General features: G+C 37.2%; 1 pseudogene; it reads right to left on the minus strand.

The window, feature by feature from the left end:
* Nucleotides 1-13556: 13556 nt before the first annotated feature.
* LOC118013688 lies at nucleotides 13557-14553 on the minus strand (annotated as a pseudogene).
* Nucleotides 14554-19756: the final 5203 nt, after the last annotated feature.

The following is a 19756-nucleotide window of genomic DNA, read 5'->3' on the forward strand; positions in this document are numbered from 1 at the left end:
CCGCAACTGCTGTCACCCTCTACCGTCACTTCACATTTTGTATTTGAAGTCTGGTCTTTGAAAAATTGCTAACAGGCTGAGAACAGCCAGCAATGTATACTTCATCAGCCCTTCTACAGGGAAATGATCAACATGTTACAGATGAACATGAGACAGGAGTCTGTAAAGAATGCAGAATGAGATGATAAATACAGAAAAGCTTTGCAAAATAAACTGGGAGAGGAATAATTTCCCTAAATATATCAGGCTAAGTGCTTTACCTGTACATAAATGAAGAGAGGCTGAAAATTTAGTCTAGAATCCCACTGAATTCATTTCTGTATATTATTCGAAACTTGTAGCATAACATTTAATGTGTTCAGTGAACATTTTATCATCCATTCTATATTGTGGTTTCAGTTATTATTTTTTTCTTTAAAGATATATTGATTTATTTATGAGAGAGAGAGAAAAAGAGAGAGAGCAGAGAGGGAGGGGCAGAGGGATAGGTGAGAGAGAATCCTCAAGCAGACTCCCCACTGAGCACAGAGGCTTATACGGGGCTGGATCCCAGGACCCTGAGATCATGACCGGAGCTGACATCAAGAGTCGGTGGCTTAACTGACTGAGCCACCCAGGTGCCCTGTGGTTTCAGTCATTCTTAAGGAAAGCGTTTTGCCACATTGATAAAGCCCTAAGAACTCTCTCGCTTTTTTAAGGAGATACACCTGAACTTAGTAGATCCCACCAGCAATGACAGTTGGATTATGGTGTGTGGACCAGGGAATGGTGCCTTACGGAACAGTTCCTAAATAATTTTTGTTCTTTTCTGGGTGTGCTATATTCCTCAGTGAAAACTGTTTAATATTCTGTTGTTGTTTGATCCCTGGCTCCTTGTTCAATAGGTCTTTAGAAGTTCCAAGCTTGAACATATTATTTTGAATCTAGATTTTCAATTCTGTGACAGGTCCAGAGATAGAGTAGGAAAGGGAAGTAAACAATGATTCAAGTTTCTTTTACCATCAATTTATGATATCTCATTTATGTCACCTCCTTCTCTATGCCTTTGGGGTTTGCTCATATTTAAAAGAGAGTAATAATATGATTTAGCAAATATGTATTAATTTTTTTTTATTTAAATTTGACATGTGTCCCATGTCGAATGTGCAGCATACAAAATGTGCTTTCTCTGCTAGTAGATCATTTTCCTTCTTTGGGTCTCACTGCAGCATAAAATATGGATTTGGGGTAGATGATCTCTAGGTTCCTCTGATCATATCACAGCATGTTATTGTAGAAGTCAAAAGAAACAGACAATGGGTGTGAAAATTATTTGAAAAGCATAAAATCTTTCATAATGATGATACTAGAGGACTGGAAGAATATATATATATATATATATATATATAATTTCTTTTAAAAAGCATATTTTATTAAAATCCCACTAATATCTAGACCTAATAGGCACCATCCAATTGTAAGAGGAACAAAGATGGAGTCACTTATATTCGTCATGCTAAAATTGGACATTTTAGATAATCAATATTACATCAGAGAGTGCACTTCCCCCACTCTCACCTTTAAAATTACCTAGTTACCGGGGTGCCTGGGTGGCTCAGTTGGCTAAGCGGCTGCCTGCGGCTCAGGTCATGATCCCAGGGTCCTGGGATCGAGCCCCGCATCGGGCTCCCTGCTCAGTGGGAAGCCTGCTTCTCCCTCTGCCTGCCACTCTGCTTACTTGTGCTGTCTCTCTATCTCTCTGTCAAATAAATAAATAAAATCTTTAAAAAAAAAAATTACCTAGTTACCATTATTAGAATCTGGTTCTTAAAAGAGTGGGTCTTCCATGAATCTGCTCTCTCTGTTGTCCATGAATCAGTCTGAACTAGTTCAAACTACTGGCTTAATATCAGGTCAATTTTTTTTCTTTTTCAAGTGTAGAAGTTGGTTTGAAAACAGTTTGAAAAGAAGAAAAAGGGTTATGAACACTGAAAATAAGATAGCATAAAAAATAATTTTTACACTTGTATGCATCCACAGAACCATGAAGGGAAATTATCATTCATTGAAAACATCTTCTTGCTGGCAGGTAATAATGATGGCTAATGAGACTGATATTTACACTGCTCAACAAAAAAGTATTTTTCTAAACATGATGTATAATTAACATAACTTGCACACAAATCACACACACAAAAAGCATCAAGTTATCAAGACATATGGGTAAATAATATCCTCCAAAGATTTCCATTCAATCATTTTGTGTTTTATGAGTAATTTTAAGGCTACTTTAGAGTTTTTTCCTTCATTCTTCTAAGTGAAGATAAACCAGTTCATATTGATGAAAACTATCAGTTCTTTCATCTTGGAAGAAAGAAAAAAGGAATGTAGGGAAAGGGAAAGAGGGAGGATAATAAAAAGAAACTGAATTGTGTAAGACTGTTGAATCACAGACTTGTACTTCTGAAACAAATAATACATTATATGTTAATAAAAAAAAGAAGATAGCAGGAAGGGAAAAATGAAGGGGAGGAAATTGGAGGGGGAGACGAACCATGAGAGACTATGGACTCTGAGAAACAAACTGAGGGTTCTAGAGGGGGGGGGGATGGGTTAGCCTGGTAATGGGTATTAAAGACGGCACGTACTGAATGGAGCACTGGTTGTTATACGCAAACAATGAATCATGGAACACTACATCAAAAACTAATGATGTAATGTATGGTGAGTAACACAACATAATAAAATTAAAAAAAAAAGAAATGGTAACACTAGATTTTGAATAAAAGCCATTAAAAAATGTATGTTACCTTCCATAGATTATAATGTCTCATTATGTTTGGATCCTTATTGTTTTTCTTCATAAAGTGTATTTTCTGTCATTATAAATAGTGTTCCCTTTTTTCTATTAACAATTATTTATTTATTTTCCAAATAGGTTTAGATCCTTTTTATGTTAGCAGCTGAGAGAAATACTACCAATCACAGACTTTTATATATGATGAAGGATAAGCCTCTTACAAGTCTATGTGGAATTATAAACACCACGTGTGACTGTACAGGTAAATATAGTAAAACTGTTAAGTTGGGGAGTATTTTGAGAATATTGAACTTTATCATTTTACAACTTTAGAAAAGACTTTAAAACGGATGCAGGGGAATAAACATGCTGAGAAAATAAATAAGAATCATGATTTACATTGTTGAACAGTGCTAGGGAAGGTTCTAATCATAACTGTGGTTGAGTTCTGTATACTTTTTCATTTCCACCTCAAGAATTTCCACAGAAGTCTCCACTTCTCAGGACTCACTCAAGTCAGGAATCAACTTTTCCATCGGCACTGCCTTTCCTGCAGCCATCAGTCCCCAGTTCATCCAAATCTTCCTGCCTCTCATTTCCTCAGAACTCTACATTCAGAAAAACAAATTCAACGTTTCAACTTAGTGCACATTTGTTAGAATACAGCTGACTAATGGGCGTTAACATTTCTTTTTCTCCAGAATTTCTCCCCTTAGGTCTTTCTTGAACCTCACCAAATTTCAAAATAAAATTTCCTGTTAAGTGCTCTTTCTGTTCAAGAATCTGCACTCACTCAGATCAAGGGCTTTGTCAAGTGATCCTCTCTTTCCCAGTTCAGTCTCTCTCTAGATAGTGATCTGTTCAATTCTGTCTAGTCAGGTCAGACTTCTTCACTGTTCCTCACGTGTACTGTTCATGCCCACTCTTGTGTCTGTGTACTTCTTTTGTCCTGAAATACCCTCCTGCCTGGTCACATCAATCTTTGCTCAACGTATAATCAGCTAAGCATCTGCATATAAATGCATACATTTGCTAAAATATAATTCAATTTCCATCTCCCTAATGAAGTCTCATGTCCATAATGATCTAATTCTTATTTAATGTTTCACTAACCTGAAATGGTACCTGTTCATTTTACTTTTTAATCGTAACTTGGTATTGTTAAAACATTTTTACATTAATTGCACTATTTGTGCCCTTAGGGACCTAGAAATTTTAAAACAGTCTGATCTTGATTCAGAAGGCTGTGAGGAAGCATTCAAAATTTTTGAACTACAGGGAAATGTGATGGGAGCAGCAATCTTTTGACTCCATCTTCTCTCTATAGGACAGATAACAATTGGGATACTGTACCATTCACGATGTTTAAAATCCTTTGGCAGTGTCCTATAGCTTTCAGTTAAATAATGGTCTAGCACTGACCTGCCTTTACAATTTCTCTATTGCAAATTTCTGCCGCTCTTCCCTTTGCTTTATGCCCTTCACTTCTGCTGCATAGAACTCTTTCTAAATCCATGAACTCATCATGCTTCCAGGATAAAAGACAGATGAGCAGCCGAGAAGGAGAACCCCAGAGCAGACAATTACTTCAGTAGAAAGCAAAATGCTTAGTCAAATCTATATATAAATAATCATTCGTGAATCTGAAAGGTATCAGTAAGTCATTGATGGAATGAGCAATAAAAGGACTTATATGCAGTTAATGGTTCAACTAATGAAGAGGGACTGGATTAGATTAGAAAAGCTTGAAGAAAGGCCCAGTTAATAGGATCAATTAAATATTTGGAAATGAAACCTGAAAAAAACTCCCACATGTATTAGCAACTACATACAGAACATCATGATGCTTGCAGGTTTGTATTCAGGAGGAAATTTAAAATTCTGTTGTATTACTACTCATCATATTCTTTTATATAAAACTTTCATCCATCTCTAAATTTCTCAAATTTTTATGCTGGAAAGCTGAAACTACTATACCTTTTGAGCTACCTGAATGACACACTTGGACTCATTCTGGTGGCAGTGACCAGAGTACAGACAGCACATTATAAAAAAACCAAAGTAGTCTCCTTAGGAAGTAGTCTGAGATCTCACATGTAAGTGTGATCAGCGGCAAAAGGGAAAAAAATGGCCTGTGACACCTGCAACCATGCCAGTCATCATCTCAATAAAACCAAAAAATTGAGGAAGAACATCCAAAATGATCTTTTACTTCCTGGGGGAAAAAAACAAACAAAATGGCCATGAGAAAGCTGAGAGAGGTCCTTCTCCACTTGCAGCCAGTCCGATCTTTTGTGAAGACAAATCTTATGTCTTTCCCTTGTGAAAAACTTCCGACTGCTCTTAGGATAGGACAAAATTTGTAATATGAACCACAAGACCCTGTATCATCTAACCTTGAGATGTCCAATGCAGTTACCATTAGCCACATGTGGGTATTACTTTTAAAATAATTAAAATCAAATAAAATTTTAAATTGTGTTCTTCAGTTGTATTAGCCACATTATAAGTGATCAACAGCCCCATGTGGTTGGGATCCTGACAGGATTTTTTCTTTTTTTTTTTAAAATAAAGATTTATTTATTTATTTGAGAGAGAGAGCGTGCGCGTGCAAGTGGGGGGAGGGGCAGAGGGAGAGAATCCTCAAGCAGACTCCCCACTGAATGCAGAGCCTGACTTGGGGCTCGATCTCACCACCTGTGAGATCACAGACCATGAGATCATAACCTGAGCTGAGGCCAAGAGTCGGATGCTTAACCAACTGAGCCACCCAGACACCCCAGGATTCTGTTTCTTGATCTAACCACATGGATGTGTTCACTTTGAGCTGCACATTTGTATTTGTGCACTTTCATATTTATATGCCCTATTTAAACTAATATAAAAACTTAAAAATGCATTTGCTTCTTTATTTTATTTAAATGTTTGGCTTCTGAAATATTGGTAAGCTTCCAGTTTAAGATGGCAGACTGAATATATTCATTTACCTCTAATCTTTAAGGATATCTTCCTGAAAAGACACAAAAAGTGTTTTTAAAGGAATGGAACAGTAAGAGGCTGGTAAACTAGAAGGAGGACTACCAAAGGACCAGAAAATTTCTGACTGATGGAGAAAACAAGTCAGGAAAAGTTTTATCCCCAAACACCAGAAGGAAGAATTGCCCTTTCCAAAGAAAGGCTCAGAGTCAGCTACCACAAAGAGAAAGAGTGAACTGTGATGACAATTAAATATAGTTGCTTTTGGCACAACTCGATCATTTAGACAGATTTCCCTCATTCCCAGCCTCTTCCTAGACAAAATATATAAAGCAGGGTTTTTAGCCCTCATGGATAAAACTTGACTATGTTCCCCTATACGGGAAAGGAGTCAATATATTGTTGGAACCTGAAAGAGAAGCAGAGCAAAACCAAAGGTAACACTGAACCATCACACTGGTCACTAAGGAAATTAATAGAAAGAGAAGGCAGCTCCATCCAGTGGTGAAACACACTAAAACACTCTGCCCAAGAGTAAAGCTCCGTTTAGGAATGATAAAAGTTCCAACAGGCCTGACAATATTGCAGAGTCTAGAACTAGCCTTCTCATTTAAGAGTGTGGCATGTCAGGAGAACAGAACTATACAACCATACAACTTCAGAAGAAACACACAACAAATGCCTACAATAATCAACTAAATCTTTATTCAGAAATATGAACAAAAAACAAAGATTCCAGGCACTTAAGGAAAACTAATAACAGAAAAAAAAAATGCCATCAGAGAAAACAGAGATAATTTAAGAAAAAGAATAAATAAACTTTAAAATACAAACATAATTAGAATTTCTGTTGGTGAATTCGTAGGCAGTGTGAAGAAGGAGCTAAAGTAACTAACAATAATATAAACTAAAGCAACAACAAAAGAAATTAACACAAATTTGAACTTGGAGGAAAATTCCTAAGAGACAGAAATGGGAATTGAAAAGCAAGACAATAAATATAATGTTGTAGATCTAGGGGATTATAACATAAAGAAGTAAATTCAAACAAGGCACTTGGGTTCTAATACCCATGTTGTAATAGAAGAAAAGATGTTTGGTGCATAAATGTGTACTAATTGAAGCTCAGAGATTTATACAAAACCAGCCTGTTTTCTCAGTGAAAGAGAGACTAGAAAAATACTGCTCAATAGTTCATGTATATGACAAGGAAATTTATCTTTGCCCAGAGTTTAAGGTTAGCAAAGAAAATGTAAAAGAGTCATATGGGAATTCAGAGTCAGAATTTAATCTATTTGATAAAAGACTCTCTTTGCCAAAAAAATTAACTGTTCCCAGTCTGGTTTCACTACATCTGATATCTGGCACAACCCTCTGTTGTGTGTCAACTGTTTTGTGTCAACCTGTTCTAAAACTGTTCTGTGTCAACCCTCCCACAAATAGAACTGTCACAGAAAAACCATAATCCACTGAAGATGAACTCATGATCAAAAATTACAGAACACATGCAAAATTGATTGAGCATTAAGTAAGAGTCAGAAGATACAACAAACAAGAGGATTTGTATCTCAAGAACTTAAATAATATAATGCTCATAAATAGATTATAAAATAATTATATTTAACTTAAATGACAAAAGGAGGTAGAAATTATAAGAGATAGAGAAGATACTATAAAAAGAAATAAACATATTGAAAGTGAACCAAATATAGCAGGTAGAAAAGGAAAATAAAGTCACTGAAATATAAATCTAAATGGATGGACTAACAACACACTAGACACTGCTGAAGAGATAATTAGTAAACTGGAAGACAGACTTGAGGAAAATATCCAATTATAGCACAAAGGTATAAAGGGCTGGAGAACAGTAAAGAGAAGTTATAAGATGGGGAAGGTAAAATGTGAAGATCCAGTGTGTATCCAGGAGGAGTTTCAAGAGGAGAATACAATGAAAATGAGGAGAGGCAAAGAGATCATGGTTGAGGATTTTTCAAAATTGATGAAGATATGAATCCTAAAATCAGAGCAAGCCTTAAAGAAAAATAAATAAAAGGAAACTCACATCTTGACCTATTGTTGATAAACTCAGAACATCAAAGGCAAGGAAAATCTTAAAATCAACCAAAAAGGACAAATTATCTCTAAAAATAGATGAACGGTAAGGAGAGGCCACAAATGATATCTTCAAAATGGTAAATTGTTTTTCAAGAGAAAGAGAAAAACACACATTTTTAGAACTTCAAAGACTGAATTTATCAAAATATTCTCAGTGGAAGAACTGCTCAACAACATACTTGGAGAAGGAAATTGGACTCCAAAGAAATGGGTGTTGCAAGAAGCAATAGGAAGCAAAGAAATTAGTAAGCCTGTGAGTATTAAAAAATAACTGTGAGTAATTAAAAAATAACTGGAAATAAATTCTGACAAGAATAGCATTTAAGTTTAAAGTGGTTATTCAGAGTTTAATTGTGGTAAGGTCCTAATTCTCTTTGGACAAAAGATATAGGCACTGATTAACTTTAGACTTTTATGTCAAATATGCATGTTAAAATTCCATTTTAATAATTAAAAGACTTGATATCGAATCTGTCAATTCACACCAACAGCAGGGAAAAGAGGGGAATAAGATAACTCAATCTAAAATAAGTCAGGAAAAGAAAATAAAGAAGCTGAGTTAAAGCATTTGGGAATTGAAAGCAGTGTAATATATTTTGAAGTTATTATAATTACTCTTATTATTAAAGTAAATTATAGTCATCTAAACCAGGAATTACAATAAATGTAAACTAATTTAATATATGTATGTGTGCATATGTGATCCACAGAGATTAAAGGAATCATAAAGTTATGTAAAAAAAAAAAAAAAAAAGAAGGTGCTACAAAAAAATAGCAACCAGACAATGAAAGACTTGGGAATTTTAAAAAGGTGATTGTTGAAATAAAAATTCAATAAATAATGTGATTAGAAAGAACAGCTCTCAAGTCCAAGCTAGTAATGAAGACATAAAATCAAAGAAATTTCCTATAATGTAGAGTTATTTGTAGACCTACTATACACCACAGAATACATATTTTACTCCTATTATGTGCCAGACACTGTTCTAAGGACTTGACATTACCAAATAATCCAATAAAATACTATTACCCCTATTTTACAGATGGGAAAACTGAAGCATAGAACAATTAAATAATTTGCAGAAAAGACAAAAGAAAAATAGCAAAGTAAAGCTCAGAAACACAGAGGATAGATTCCAAAGTTCAAATATATAGGAATAAGAGTTCCAGAAGCAAAAATCAGAAACAACAGAAGGCAGAAAATAATTAAATAATCGACATTATCATTTTTAACTCAAAAATTTTCTCTGAGTTAAAAAAATAGTTGTATATTTTGATTAAAAGAGCCTACCACATACAAGCATAATAAATGGGTAAAATGTCTATGCCTATAAATGGTCTAGAGTCTCAAAATAAAGAGAAAAATCAAGAAAGCTTCCAGAGTGGAAAATCTGGTATCTTACAATGAAATGAATATCAGATTTCTCTTTAGCCTCAGTGAGTGCTAGAACACTATGAAATAATTTCCTCTCCACATTTTGAAGGACTATTAATAGAAACTATCAGTTACAAAAGAAGACATAAAGAGAGAAAGATATAAAGAAATTTGGGGATATGCAAAGCAATCGAAAAAAATTACCATCCATGCACTCATATGAAAAAGTGTGAGTATCTACCACAGAAAAACATAAAAGGAATACCCACAAAAATTATGCTTTTCTATCACTTTTCTGAGATACAAGAAAGAATGGCAACAAGAAAAAGTGATTAAAAAAAAAGAATTTTTCCTCAGACTGTGAGATTGAATCATTCATCTTAAATATTAGAGGACTGGTTATACAAAATTGCATTCCTTTTTTATATGTCCATTCACCTCAGTTATTTCTCCGGTATATAATATTTATATCATAATGTAAATGCGCTTCAAATACATTTATGGTACTATACTGGAAAAAATCCACATATAAGTGGATCCACGCAGTTCACGCTCATATTGTTCAAGGATCAACTGTATATATGAGAAAATAACTATCGGCAATATCCCCCATTAACACAGATGTACAATATCGAAACACAATTTTACAAATCTGATTCAACAATTTATAAAGTGGATCATACATCATGACCAGGTATGATTTATCTCAGGAACACAATATATGTATTTCAGAAGAAATCAATTTGCAAATAAATTACAAAGTGAAATAAGCAGTGCTTTTAAATGTTTTACATTGTCTTTTTTTTTAAAAAAGAAAAGTTTATGTACATAGTTAGAATTGAGTTCTTTGCACAATCCTGCAAATCCCTGAGCACTTCTGAAATAAAGGGAGAAAAATATCATAAGCATTAAAAGGTGTCACTGAGGCTAATGTAACATGAGTCTCGGCTCTGGAAGAGTTCGCCTTGAGTTATTCTAGCTGAGCCAATTAAGCACCTGGCAGTGCCTTGAGTTATTCTAGCTGAGCCAATTAAGCACCTGGCAGTGCAGGCAGGGAGAGCACCAGGGCTCTCAACCAGCACCCTGATGCTTGAGAGACACCTCCCAGGCCACTGTGAGTTCTGAATGCTGGGGACTGGAGAAAGGGAGATACATAGTGATTAGAAGAAACAAAGAAGAGGCAGGTATTAACTGGAAAATTGAGAAAAGCTTTAACCAGAAGTGCTAAAAATCATATTTGTAATGCTTAATTTACTTTTATTTTCAGAGTTGTCCCTAGAATTATAAATCACTCTCCTTTATTTTTAGTACAAAAGATTTTTAAAAACAATCTTTGTGCTCGCGCCGGGCCGTACCCATAAAAAAACAATCTTTGTGGCACTCCTAGGTTAATGGACCTCCCCTTTGACCTTTTATTCTGTTATATATTAGGGAAAATATCAGATATTTCTTTGTAGTTAACTAATATTAATAGTAATTCTAGAATAAAATAATAAATGGTAAGTTAGTTTCTGAATTAAAATCATATATTGTTTTAAAGTTTATTTCCACAACTGCTTAAAATTCAAACTAAAATTGTATTATACTTTTCAGTGAAAACCAGATAGTTGGATTAATCTTTATAAAACTAAAAATTTACATAATCCATATATTCAAAAACCACTTTGTTCTTTTAAAATTTAATTTTATAATCACCTTGAACTCACCCCTGTCTGAAGGTCTTGCATAACCCATAGGCAAATGGAAGAAAATTTTGATGGGTGGGGCAAAAGGACTCTTCCCTGCCAAAGCCTAGAGGAAAAGAACATGGATCCATAAAGCAACCCACTTTCCAGACAAATGTTTTTGATCTTTCTATTGCAGTTCTTTTGTGTGAGCTTTTTAATTAGCTGCTTACAGCACAGTATTAATGACAGTGAAGTCACAGTGTGAGCACTTACTGAGCAAGACAGAGATACAAGGAGAAAAAATCCATGACCACAAATTGCACCCAAACCCCATTCAGCTATCTTATAACCAATATTGGTGATTATAAAGAGAGCCAGGTAGGAAGATACAAATGGTTCAGGGCAAACCATAATCATGATCAGAAAAAGAACTCAGAGTACTAATCCTGCTGACTGAGTTTGTAGCATTGCTACATTAGACTGAATAGCCCCCTTATGATAATTGGTATTATCTCCTTAATAACTTGCAATACTCCATTGTATGTATCCCCTTATGTTTTAATGACATCACCATAATAATTATTTTATTAAAAATACTTAAATATTATCTATTTGCACCCTATACTCTGCTCTCAGAAGAAAAAAAATATGTTTTTCAAATATTCGTTGGCTTTGATAATTTTTGGCCCTTCAAAAATACTATTTTAATTCCCTCTGCTGATCCTGACATTCAGTGTGCACTTTTATTTATTTTTTTTTTTGAAGATTTTTATTTATTTATTTGACAGAGAGACACAGTGAGAGAGGGAACACAAGCAGGGAGATTGGGAGAGGGAGAAGCAGGCTTCCCGCTGAGCAGGGAGCCCGATGTGGGGCTCCATCCCAGGACCCTGGGATCACGACCTGAGCCGAAGGCAGACGCTTAACGACTGAGCCACCCAGGCACCCCTATTTTTTTATTTTTTATATTATTCTTTTTTTAAGATTATTTATTTGAGAGAGAGAGAGCACAAGCATGAACAGGGCGAAGGAGCAGAGGGAGAGGGAGAAGCAGACTCCCCGCTGAGCAGGGAGCCCGATGTAGGCTTCGACCTCAGGACTCTGAGATCATAAGCCAAGCAGAAGGCAGCCGCTTAACTGACTGAGCTACCCAGGTGCCCTCAGTGTGCACTTTTAATCAGAAGCACAAGACATCTATTTTTTTTTTAAGATATATTTATTTATTTGAGAGAGAGAGAGAGAGCAGGGGAAGAGGGAGAGGGAGAGAGAGAATCCTCAAGCAGACTCCCCACTGAGCACTGAGCTGATGCAGGGCTCTATCTCACAACCCTGAGATCATGACCCGAGATGAAATCAAGAGCCGGCCACCCAACCAACCGAGCCATCCAGGCACCCCAGCACAAGACTTCTGATTGGTAGATAATGTTTGATGCATTTATCTGTCATGCTGAGACCACAAGCAAGCCTTAGGATCATGTACTTTATATGTCCAAATATAGATTTAACTGTAAGGCTAGACTCTCATTTATTCTATTCTATTTATTTTAGTAAACAAATAGAAATTATAGTTGGTTATGGTTTGGCTATGGTTAATTCAGATTTTTCTACAGTAATATCCTCGGCTGGATCCTCTGAGATTAACAGTGCAAGAGTTCTATCAGATAAAATGCCTGGTGAGAGAAAATGTAAGGAGCTATAAGAACTCAGACCACGATGCAAGTCTGACCCCAGGTGAGGAAATGCAGGAGGAAAGAAGGAGGAAAGATTGAATGGAAGGAAGCATCCCAGATTGCCATGCAATTTAATCAAAGTCTGGCAATACGTTTGTAAGTCTTGAGCCAAAGTAAGCCATCAGAGATGCCTCCATGTTTTCAGTAACAGTTCAGTAACAGTAACATTCAGTCACTGGCTGGAGCAGGGCAAACACAGCGATGGTTCTCAGAGGGCAGCGCCTGGGGCCCTTGGCCAATTACAATCCCCATAGTTGGAGATCAGCAAGGCTCATTCTCAAGGTTGCCACAACTGTCTGCTGTTAAACTTTTGGGAAATACTTTTCCAAAGTTATGAGATGCATAATTTTGACAAAATATCACTACAACAACCTTTCAAAGTGACATCTTTTGATTAGGAAAAAAACATGCGGTGCCAGGTTTTTAAAAATCTCACAAAGATTCTAATAGAGAACACTGTTAATCTATTAGTGTTACATGAATCAATTATGATATCAAATACTACAATAACAGCATATTTCACTTCAAATATTTTTTATGGTAATTCTAAAGAAAACTATCTTGATTTAAAACAAAATGGCAGAGATATAGAAATTTAAAATATTTTTGGAGGTGATTTTATAAAAGCAGATAAGAAGATAAATGATGCAATGGGATCAAAATTATATACCCTTTTCTTTAAAATATAGTATTTTAATCAATTACCTTTCTTATTTCATCTGCTTTTCCAGAAAGCCCATGAATGTTGGTATATCAAAAGCAAGATAAACTTCCTTAAATGGCATAGAAATGTGTGACATCCCTAGAAAACATCATCATAAGGAACGAAGTAATAGTATTAAAACATCTCACCCAACCCCGTAATGATGACTAACCTATTTTCAGAATTTCATGGTTTTTGGTTTTTTTTTTTTTAGTAGTATGAGAGGCTTTATTGACTACAATGCAAGCTAAAGCATGAAGAAGAAACAATCCTTTAAAAACATCAAAGACCCTTACATAGCAAAGGTTAAGAAATAAATTAAGACTCCTGCTGAGCTGAGCTGGCCTGAAAAGAATGGGCCTTATTCACTCCGATCCTTGGGTTCTCGGTATTTCCACTGGATGTAGTCAAAGATGTCTTTCTCACTATCCACTGGCAGAGGTTCTCCAGCGACTCCAGTGACTCCCAAGGGATAGATTGTGTACTCATTGATTGTGAAGCCCTTTTCTAGGGCATGAGCTCTCATATTCTTACTGAAAATATCACTCCCAGTGAAATAGAGAACACCACAGTAATACTAATCCTTGAGTATCAACCTTATATCAATTCTCCTGTGTGGATACTCCTTTTCATCATTTTTACTGGGAAGCTGGCAAACACCCATGAACTTTGTTTCACCTTTTGACAGAGTATCTGTAATAAAATGGACCTTCTGTAACTGCTCCACAACACAATGTAACAGCTTTGGCTGTTTGGTTGATTCAGAGGTAAAGTTTGGATGGGTCAGAAGAACATCCATGTCACCACTGGACTCTGCACCTTCTAATGTTTTAATTCCTTCATCTACAAACTTCCTTGCAGCAGATGGACCAATGCCACCAACTCGAGTCAGAAAATTGATAGATGAACTCGTGTCATCCCGCCGAATCTTTTCCAGCTTATGCAATTTTCCAGTCGCTAAAAATTCATCAATCTTTTCAGCAATTTTTGTTCCTACTCCAGGCAATTTCTTAGCTTCTGTTCCACTCTTTATTTTGTGTGGGTACTTTGCTATCACTGATGCTGCTTTTCTGTAAGCATTGTACTTGTGGATTGCCTGGTTCACGTTCTTCTCAAAGTTTGCGAGTTCTGCAAAGGCAGCAAGAGGCTGTGAGCATGTCGGCGATTCCGCCGTTGAGCGTCTCCTGCGGCGCCTTGCGTTTGCTCATGGTGGCCTGCACCCGAGGACCGCAAAGTGCTCAGAACCGGGGACTGGCCCCCTCTCCCAGCTTTATGGAGGGGCCGGGACTTGGAGAGGGGGGCAGGACCAACCCAGTCCCGGCAAAGCCAGCACGACCCACCCAGAATTTCATGGTTTTAAGTAGCTAGAGAATAAAAAGCTTTTCCTGCAAGCCTTCCATATGTAACAAAATAAAGCCTGCCATGCTTCACCTGTGCATTTAATAATGCACACCTATTGATTTATGTTCACCAATCTATTGTAACCATTATTGTTTTAGGTCTTTTGCCTCCAAAAATGTCTTCGGATTTTTCAAAATTATAAATGTCAAGTGATTTGTTGTATTCCTTAAAAATACACTGAGCCAGAATAGTGAAGGGAGGACACCAGTTCAGGAAGGTGAGCACGGGTACCTTCCAGCATGGGAGACCCAGCACCCCTCCCCCTCTGCTCCCCGCAGACCTTCGCCCCGCCCATGGCCCAGCTAATTCAGAAAAAGCTACAGGTACAGGTGGAGAAATAGCTACAAAAGGACTTGAGTTAATCCATGTCAGCACGGCAGAAATTTGAGGTGCAACTAACAGAAAATGATACCATGAAGGAGAAACCGGCCCTGCTGGGCGGGTCCAACATGGTCTTTACACTTCTGGATCCTGTGCTGGTCAAAAGGGAGCGGGGAGAGGCTCGGGCCACCGGGGTTGGGGGGGTGGGGAGGCTGGACTGTATCACCACTGAAATCAAGCTATAGGAGTCGCAGCTGTGGGGCCCTAAAGTGCAGTTGGAGCAACAGAGGAAAAGCCTGGCAGCCAAGGCAGGGGCTTCTGGGAAGGCCTGGCCCCCGAGATGGCGTGGGGGTTGTGGGGGGGGGGGGGGGGCGGGGAAGGGAATGGGGCAGCTCTAGGGTCTGTACTTCAGCTAATAAAATGTGAAAACACCTGGTTGTGACTGATCAGCCAAAACAAAACAAAATATAAAGAGAGAGAGCCAAAGTTAAATTATTCAGTAAATATACTCAGGGTATTTTAGGAGTTTGTTAACATTTTTCTCAGTTTGCTATTATGAAATATTTAATAGTACTTTAATTCCTACATATTTGAATGCATTTGCCCCAGATTTAACGACTCAAATCACACTCAAAGCAAGGACTCTTGCATGCTATTTTTGTTTTAAAAAATTCTATGAAAACATACAAATAGTCACAAATATTGTGCTTTTGTTCTACTTCTAGGTATTTATCCTAAAGAAATAATCCAAAATGTTAGAAAATAATGTGCTCTCAGATGTTCTTCACAGGATATTTATAATATTGATATATTAAGGGAAATTATGACATTAAGGGAAATATACAATTACAATATATCTACTCAATATAATATGAGGCAAACATTTAAAATTTTGTTTTAAAATTATAAGGAAATGTGAACAAGGATTATGATATCTTATGTTAAAAAATATGTTATATATGACACATAAGTAGTTCTATTTTTTAAAATCCTAAGAATACTATCATAAACAAGTAACACTAGGATTACGTTTATATTGTTGAGGTGTGTGTTACTTAATATCTAATTTCCCACGTTTGGTAATATCATTACACTGCTTTTCAGAATGGAGAAATGATTAATTTATTTCCTCCAGAAAATGAAGGATTGCAATACTTTCCAGTTCATTCTAGAGGCCATCATTATTTTGATACCAAAACTTAAGAAAGACATCACAAGAGAAAATAACTAGAGACCAATATCCCTCATGAACATAGATGTAAAATGTTTAAATAGAATTTTACAAAAATAGTTCAACATTTTATAAGATGAACAATGTATTATGACCAAATATGATTTATCCCAGGGATGCAAGGCTGGCTTAATATTAAGTATCAACCAAGAAAATTCACCAAAAATAACACTTTTTAAAACTCAAATATGATTATCTCAGTAGACATAGAAAAAGCACTTGAAGAAAAGCCTGCATCGGGGCAGCTAGGTGGCTCAGTTAGGCGGCTGCCTTCAGCTCAGGTCATGATCCCAGGGTCCTGGGATTGAGTTCCACCTCGGGGTCCCTGCTCAGCAGGAGCCTGCTTCTTCCCCTCCCTCTGCCTGCTGCTCTGCCTATCTGTGCTCTCTCTCTATGTCTCTGTCAAATACATAAATAAAATCTTTAAAAACAAAGCCCGCATCCATTCTTTATAACAACTCTTACCAATCTAAGAATAGAAAAGAATTTCCTCAATCTGATACTAGGCATCTACAAAACACCTATAGCTAACGTCATTTTTAATGGTTGAAAGACTGAAGGCTTTGCCCCGCAAAGTGCAGAAAAACAACAAAAAAGGATGCCCATGTAACAGATCAGTTCCTTAAACTCTTCTCCTCCCATGACCTTGCGCTCCACTCTACCTCAGCCACTAAAGCCCACGGTCATACATTAGGCCTAGTCACTATCAATGATTGCAACCCCTCCCTCACCTTAATTTCCAAGGATATCCTTTCTAATCACTATCATCTATCTTTCTAGCCCCTCCTTTTAATCAGTTAGCTATTGTTTTATAACTATACAACCCCAACATTTGGTGGCTTGAGATAACAGCTTTTTATTTATCAGTCTATGTGTTGATTGGACAGTTCTGCTGGGCTGAGCTGGGCTGATCTCAAAGAGTCTTGTTCATTTGTGGTTAGCTGGCAAGTAGGCTGTGGGCTAGCTAGGTTGGCCTCAGATGGGATGACTCAACTCTGCTTCACGTGATTTCCCATCTCCCAGGCTGATTCTCATGACAGAGGCAGGGACCTAAGAGAATTAACAGATATGAAAGTCACAAAGCCAGCCTAGATTCAAGAAGAGAGGGCTGGATCCACACAGGGATTGAAAATTAGGGCCATATTTTGCAATCAGTCTATCCCCTCCCTCTACAACTCTGATTACATCCTTCCACAGCACCACCTACAATCCATCAAACCTACCCTTCTGGTGTAACCTCATCCTCTTATGTCCTCACTTCCCTCCTATCCAGTTTAAATGCAATGGTCAATCATTATCATCATTTCCTTGCATTCACCCTCAATACCATGGCATTCTGTTAAATTAGATACAGGCTGGTCTAAATCACAGCTCTAGTTCAATGAACCTTTCTTTGAACTTTACTCCTGTGTTCCTGTTGCTGAAGGTAGCTGGAGAACAAACGCACAACAACGCTGACTTTTCTGACATTAAATTCAAGACCATGAACCTCATGAAGGTCCACAATGCTGCTGCCATTCCCTCCCACTTCCCTAGTGCTTTTACTTTGCATCTCCCGGAGAATTATTTCATGCCTTCCCTCTCCTCAAACCTTCAACACTAGCTCTCTTATGCTCACTCTCAGCTGGAGACTCGTTTCCTATTTCAGAGAGACAATGGAAGCAATGAGAAGAAACCTTTCATACCTCATCTGCCACCCTCCTTGTACTACTAGAGATGTAGAGATGTACTATGAGAGATCTGTACTCCCACCTACCTGGGGAAGCCAACCCATCTATTTCCATACTAGCTCCCATTCCCTCTTTTTCCTTTCCTGCATCATCCATTTTCCCCTCCTATACTAGGTCATTCCCATCACCAATAAAAATCGTTAGGAAAGGGGTACCTGAGTGGCTCAGTCGACTAAGCAACTGCCTTCGGCTCGGGTCATGGTCCCGGAGTCCTTGGATGGAGTGCTGCATCAGGCTCCTTGTTCAGCAGGGAGCCTGCTTCTCCCTCTGCCTCTCCCCTTGATCACGTGCATGCTCTCTCTCTCTCTCAAATAAATAAATAATCTTTTTTTAAAAAATCCTTAGAAAAAAATTTAAAACTTCAAACAATCCTACTTCCCTCTCCAATGACCTCACTATCTCCTGTTCTCTTTATAGTAAATTCTCAAAAGTTTTACCTGGTCTTTCCATTTCTCCAATTCTGCCCTCCCATTCTCTTTTACAATCACTCTCTTCGGATTCCCATCTTATTTCACCTCCAAGAAACATTTGGCACAGCTATGACGGCTTTCTTGAAAGCTTCTGTTCACTTGCCTATACATCATGCTTGTTTTTTAATAGGCTCATCTCCACACTTTTGCACTTGCTGTTCCCTCTGCCTGGAATTCCCTTCTATCACATATCGGTATTTCTAGCTCCCCTACCACCTCCAAATCTTTGCTCAAATATAAGCTCAGGGAGGCATTCCCTAACTACCTTATTTAAAATCCGTATCATATATGACACAGATGGCACTCACCATCTCCCTTAACTAAACCTATCATTATTTCCATTCATTCTGTGTGTTTATTTTTTTCTGTCTCTCTCTACAAAATGTCAGTCCTATGAGAACACGGATATTTTTGTATTGTATTTACTCTGTATCACTAGCACATAAAACAGTACATGACATAGAGTAAGTGCTCAGTAAATATTCACTGAATGAACTTGATGAATTTCAATTATTTCACAACTGAGAAGAACAAGTGTTCCACAGTGGTCATCATCATGTTCTTAATTTGAAACCTCAATTGTCATCATTCTGACAACACACACAAATCTTAACTCACAAATAGCTTTGTTTAAGTCACCATAAAGAAGTTCAGATAAAGATAAACCTAGTAAACATGGTACAGTCCAGGGAGTGGTTCCCAAACTAGATGATCCTGGGCTTCTCTTTAGATTTGCTCAATCACAGCATTCAAGCACAGTGCCAGAGTCAGAATTTTTTTTTTAAAGATTTTATTTATTTATTTGACAGAGAGAGAGATAGCGAGAGCAGGAACACAAGCAGGGGGAGTGGGAGAGGGAGAAGCAGGCTTCCCGCCGAACAGGGAGCCCGATGTGGGACTTGATCCCAGAACTCTGGGATCATGACCTGAGCCGAAGGCAGATGCTTAACGACTGAGCCACCCAGGCGCCTGAGTCAGAATTTTTGTTAGCAGAGTTCTAGGTAATCCTAATGACCAGCTGGATTTGGGAACTACCACAGTCTTCTCTTTGCCCATATATTTAAAAACTTAGGGAAGCATGTTATTATATTTTTGTATAACCAAATGCAAATGTTTTCAGCATTGTGCATTATACATTAATTATTTTCCCATTACCTAAGACAATCACAGCTGTTGTTTTGCCATACATGTCACTGAATAAGATCACTTTTTGTGCTGTCAGACCTTATGCTATCTGTCAAAATATGTTGACATTTAA

Source organism: Mirounga leonina, unplaced genomic scaffold (assembly GCF_011800145.1).
Source record: "Mirounga leonina isolate KUSES-001 unplaced genomic scaffold, KU_Mleo_1.0 Mir_154, whole genome shotgun sequence".
Classification (NCBI taxonomy): domain Eukaryota; kingdom Metazoa; phylum Chordata; class Mammalia; order Carnivora; family Phocidae; genus Mirounga; species Mirounga leonina.